The following is a 6,554-nucleotide window of genomic DNA, read 5'->3' on the forward strand; positions in this document are numbered from 1 at the left end:
ATATCCATATTTATTCACCATCTTGTGCTGAATTGATTTGGAAACGAAAAGAAACTCTTGAGCATAGACATGCTTTCTGAAGCCATTTGCTTGTGGTGGAGATTGAGATGGTCTTATGAAAGCCCTTTATGCTTCACTGACTTCCATCTACTGTAAAACATCTGGATGAAGTACAATTGCTCGCAAAATAAATTGTTGTGGTGTGGACTCTATACTTCACTTTTACCCTTCATAATGAACTAGGAATGTATATTTATCACACTGTGCAAGGGTAATGAATCATCATGGGTGATGCAAAGCTGAATGTTTAATTAATGTCATGGATAAACCAAAGTAGTATTATTCTCTTTGCTTATTATTGTTGAAAGAGCATCAGCTATCAACATAAAAAGTCAATTATGTTCGTAATAGCTTGTACTGGTGATAAACTGAGGCTGCTGGAAATGGTATATATTTCTTCTTTGTCTCTCTCATCTTTCTTCACTCTTCTTTTGCTTCTCCCTTTTTCTCTACTGTATATTTGATTCGCTGATTATTTATTCAGAGGAAAAGTTCCAGTATCAGAATAAACCACTGCTTGCTTTCTTCTTTTTCCCTTTTTTTTTTTTTTCTTTTTCGCATTTCACATCCCATTCTTCTTCCCAGTCTTTCAGCAACTGTGTTGGTTTAAATGAAGTCAGCAGAAATGGCAGCATGGGGAAAAGAGATAAACACAAAAAGATAGAGCTTCTAGCTATGACTATTGTACTTTAAAAATAAATAGGAAAACAGTGTTTCTAAAGATAAAGCTCAAGGAATAAAACTGTACAAACTTTCAGAGCCTGAAAACTTATTTTTAGCTTAACTTGCTCATTGATCTGTCAGAAGTTTGGTTTATTATTTGTCCTATGGTGTTTATGAGGAGTTCATACCAAAAGTTGAAATTCCTTGCATTGCTCAACCCATAGTAAAAAGAGAAATCTTCCTTCTGGTTTAGGCCAAGAATTTTGTTTTAAAAGGACTTGCTGCTAATAGTGATTTTAACATTATTTCAAAGAAAAAATTGCCTTTGCAATATTTACCTGTTGGAAGTTCCAGGATATATGATGGAGTAACTTTTCCACATTTTTTGTGTATTATTTTCACCTTGCCCAAGGGTGAAGTCCTAGATGGATGGGTTTTAGTTTCCTGATGCTATCTCTGGTAGTTGGGATCTGATATTAGCTGAAAACACCTGTTTATCTGCATCTATCTTCTGATAGACCTTTGGATGTCTATGTCACCTGAATGCATAGGGAGACCTTGTTTTAGTCACTGGTGTCAGCACTGGACTGGTTGACTCACAAGTTGCTTTCCACTCCTTCCTCTCCTTCTCTTTAAAATTTCAGCTGATAATGCCTGTCTTCTCTGGGTTTAATAAAACCTTGGAGTTCCTTATCATTTCAGTTTCAATTTAGACCATTTCTGTTCACAAACATTTCTGCTTAGTTCTTGGAGCTGTAATTAGTGAGTTCTGTGCAATGGAGAGAAATTAATTGAAACTGGTGCAACTTGGCTTATCATACATGGCTTTTTAGTATGAATTATTCATGTTTTACTTTACTGTGTGATTGTCTTGATCACTAATGCCACAGACTTGCTGAGATATTTTCATACCAGCTTAGTCTTCTAATATTTCTTCCAAACTCATGATCTCTCTTGTGTTTTCATATGTAAGCTTAACTAAAATACCAAAATGCCTTCCTCTGGCTACTTAATAACATCAGGTATAACGAAGAAAAACAGAGCAAACCTTTTAATTGGCAGTTTGGTATATGAAAACAAGCAACTACCTTCTGATACCTAAGATGTGACAGGGAAATATATCCAAAGAAGTCAGGCTTGGATTGATAGTCTGAGTATGGAATCTATACAGGCAAGAGCTCAACATCACAATCTTAAACTGCCTTGCTACTGCAAAGCACTGGGCTGGAGCCATCCTTTAAATGAAACCAAAAATTTAACTCAAAAAGTGTTGCATGTAAGTGGGAATGTGATGGAGACAGTAACTAATATCCTTGGCTTAGCGCTGAGCCTGACCTTTTAAGAACTAACTAATCAGAAGATACATGTGCAGATGTTTTTAAATTTGTTCTTGCTGTGCTTCAGACAGGAAAGCTTTATGTATTTGACTAAACTAACTTACTAGGATGCAATCCATGTAGAGTAATACTCATGTTTGGCCAGTATAACTTTTCTTCTTAAGGACTTGACTGTCGTGCTCCTGCCCTTGCATCTGTGTTGTCTTGTGAAGGCATCTAATAAGCATACTTTAGACAGGATGTTCAGAATAAACTTTAGATCAAGGTAAAATGGGGAATGCTCCAATAAAACAAAAAAACCCAAGCATAAGTTATCACATCTTAATATTTTACTCTCCAGCAATATTGAAAGAGTCGTAAACCAAGATCCTCAAGGCTCTTTCTATAGTCATTCAACATCAATCACACAAGGTGGAGATTGGAGGCCTTTTTTTTATTAGCTCTTCTTTTTCCCTCTTTTAAAAAGAAAAAAAAAAATAAATTGTCTGACTCTGTCATAACAGAACTCAAATAGCTAGCTTTTACAGAAAAATAAGATATGCTAGTGTTGGTAGGTAAGTATAGTTCTCTCTACATTCTTTGCTTTCCCAGCTTCTAAAAGCAAAATGTAATTATAAGGTTGCTGCTGTCAGGAGGGTCATCCACAATAACTTTCCTTGCGTGTGAGTGAAAGGATTTTTTTTTTCGGGGGATGCGGTGGGGTAAGGTAGGGTAGCGCTACATGGTCAAGGTTTGACAGGGATGCTTTTCTGATCAGAGACAAGCATACATATATTTTGCTACTGGAATACAGTTACATTCTGGTAAACATCAGAGTGACAAAAAACAGGGTACTTTCCTACAGCCACAAGGCTTATAGGTTAAACAGCCTCCTGTTAGGTTAAACTTGAAAGCAGGGCAAGGTATTCAGAGGGAAGGCTGAAGAAAGATCCTCAAAGTTATAACCATTGATTCTGGTTAGTGATATAATGATTAAGTATGTGTCACCGAATATAGCAATGTGCCAATAACAGCTTGCTGGGTCCCAGTAGCAGGTATCATTAGATATAATACTCATGTGATCTCTAAACTATCCTACTGTTACTACCTTTCACAATAAAACTTAGAAGCACCTAACAATAGCAGCGCTGCTTGGCTTTTGTTCAAATTCAAACACATAACAGAAGATCATTCATTGTTACCAGTTCAAAGCCAGCCAGAAGAGACAGGAAAATGGGTAGGAAGAGAAAGACAGAGAAGTGATGCAGCTAAGGTAATAAATTGAGCTGTCCTGGGAAGTTTGGGAGTAGGTAAGCCTGGGTGTTTCCTCATGGATCTGACTGTAGTGGAGGCCTGGAGAACCTCTGTTATAGCTCTGTAGCTTCTTATTTCTGTTTGTATAAAGCTTAAGGAGAAGGAACCATGTCCTAAGTGTAGAAGAAAGATGTTGTAAAAGCATAAAATTGTTGTTTAATTCAGGCCTGGAATGAGTTTTGGCTGCTTTCGGAATTCAATAAGAAGAGTGATGGACACAGAAAAGTTTCTTTTATTTCCTGTGATTTGCCCTCAGGCACCTGCTTGTTAACATAGCTCAAGAAATTTAATTTTATTTACTGGTCCTTAATAAGTGTGTTTTCATGAACAAGCAAAAGGAGGACATGCAAAGGTAGAAATCATCTGTAAATGCCAGGATTTCTTAACTTGTGTTTGATTTTGGGACTAGCATTGAGAAGCATAAACCTCTTCGACTTCAGCATAGTTTAAGTTCTTCACTGTGTCTGTCAATCTTGGTAGATTTTCACTTTTAATATATCATGAAAAAATCACTCTTGGGTGAGGAGTGGGTTATCTCTTGACAAAATAAGCTTCCAGTTTAGAAATCCTGTATAGGTGGAGGCAATTAACACACAGACCATGTAAAATCCTGGACCTGGAAACTTAAGCCTGTGAGATCTGAAATACCCTTTCTTTTAAGCCATCTGGCCTGATATTACTGCAGTACACTTGTCAAAATTTTCTTAATGCAGAAAGCTTATTTCCCTGTGGGAACTCAGCTTGTTCTAGAGAGTTAAGTAATTGCTATTTATTTGTTTTTAATGAGAAAACTCAACCAAATATAAAATTTGAATAAGAACACTTACAGATTTAAACCTCTCTTTAAATGTAGGTGCAAAAGTGACTATATATATTCCTACCTTTAAATTCATTTATCTGTCCTTGTAAAATGATTCCAATAATAGTTAAGTGAATGAATGAATGAAATGAATATTTCAGTCAACTCTAGAAAATCAGGCCAGTTCATTGTCTATCTTGTCACACATTGTTTTGAATCAGAACTTGTTCGTTATGCTGCAGTAACTCAAGCAGAGAAATTTGTTTTTCCTTATTCTTTGGTGTGAGACTTGAAATGTAACTCCAGAAAGAAGGTTTTTGAGGAGCTAATAGAACCAAGGGTATGATTAAAAGTTGGCTTTAGTGGTTATATATGGTATATGTTTACCTAGGAGGTGTCTCTCACTGCTATAATACTTGGAGAAAGTAATTTTCTGAATAAGCCTGAAACAAAACATCTATTCAGAAAATATAATGAAGCAGTGCAGTAAATTGTATTTTTTTAATGACACTATGTTAGTTTTTGTTCTGTCTTCCAATGCTCCGGTAAAAGTATTAAAAAAACACCCAAACCCAAACCAATGTATTTTTGTGAGAGTTCTTTATTTTTCTTGCCCATGAGAACCTGGAATACATCGACAGTGGTTATCTTAAATAAAATGTCTGATATACAGGGTGATATTACAATTTGAAAGGCTTCACAAGTCACATATACTCTTATTTTTTCAGTATTGATCCATTAATTCTACTTGCTAGACGATACGAAAACAAGGAGTGGCTCATTGAAGCTGCATATGTTGAGACTATAAGAACATTATCTTTGTATATCAAATTTCTGCATTAAATTGTGCTCTTTCACAGAGACAAGCTAGAGCTCTTTTCTGCTTTTTTCACCAAGACTATGTATCAGTTTTTTTATTTTATAGATTCTGCAGTTTATATCCACATATCTTCCTAGCCACTCCACTTTGCAGTCCCTTTATCTCTGATATAATGTGTCACGTGTAATAATACTAGATGATGTATCAATATCTTCAGAAACAAAAATCACAATATTTATTGGGCTCTAGAAGTTAAATAATGCTAACAGCTAAATATGGGAAGTTGAAACTAAACATACTGAACTACAGAATTAAGTTTCTAGGAACACATGGCCAAGAAAAAGGAAAAGTATTTTGTTTGTTTTTTTTTTTTTGTTTGTTTGTTTTTTCCCTTCTGATAAAACTTGTGACAAAATAAGAAACTGTGCTGAATCTTATGTCTGAAATTCTTTATTGTGGTAATTTAGAAATAGTAATCTTACGCTCATACCCAAATAAGCATATCTGGGATTTGGATAATGGTTTCGAACTACCTGAACTGTACAGTTTATACCACTTTTGATTTCAATAGTAGTGTGATATCCTCTAACATTAAAAAAAAAAAACAAACCACAAAAAATGGTAAAAAGAGGCTGAATGCTAGCTGTTACAAGTGTTAGTAGTATGAAGAACATCCAGGAGCTTTTGTTTGGTTTTCTTTCTTCTTGCTTCTTAAATATTCTTTAATGTTGTTAAGTATATTTTTTCTGCATATTACACCATGATCTTGAAGTGATTTACAGTTGTTAAGTTTCATGGAGGGATTCCTTCATCCATCAGAGAAAATAATAACAAGAGCTAATGGCTGGATGTTAAAATCAAATAAGTTCAAGTTCCAAATAAAGCACACCTCTTTGCTATTGCTGCCGTTAACCATTGGAATTAGTTAGAGAAATGGTGCATTCTCCACCTCTTGATAATCCCAGATCAGTCCTGGATGTTTTTTTTTCTGAAAGGTATGATTCAGTGAAACCCATTTATTACTAATGTGACTGCAAGAGTAATTCAGTATATTGTTTAGCTTCAGTTATGTGCAAAGGCAGACTAAATGCCTCAGCGATTCCTCTTGATCTTGAAGTATTTTATTAGACAATCTGTTCAAATGGAATATAAGTATTTAAAGAGTTGTGGTTCTATAGAAAACCATTTTATTTTTATTTTTGAAAGTATGTTTCTCCCCTGAGGCAATGTTTTGCCACAAATATATTGTACCTTATATTGACAATAGTATCTTGTTTTAGCTTTTCTCTCTTAAATTGGCTTCAAGTAGCCCTACAATAAAACCGGGAGTTTGATTAAATTGTATCTATCTCTAATGATCCTGCTTTAGATGTTTGCATAATATATTTTATGATCTTTCCACATTTTGAATTGCTTGAATCTGAAGCAGCTCTGAACCACAGGCATGCAGTGGTATGGGAGGATTCCACTTTAACATGATTTGTTGGGAATGTTGCTTTAATGCATCTATAGAGCCACATGGCTCACAGCATAGTGGAGAAAGCTTAAGGCTGTGTGCCAAGGCCATATAAACCATAGAACT

Source organism: Columba livia, chromosome 4 (genome assembly GCF_036013475.1).
Source record: "Columba livia isolate bColLiv1 breed racing homer chromosome 4, bColLiv1.pat.W.v2, whole genome shotgun sequence".
Lineage (NCBI taxonomy): Eukaryota > Metazoa > Chordata > Aves > Columbiformes > Columbidae > Columba > Columba livia.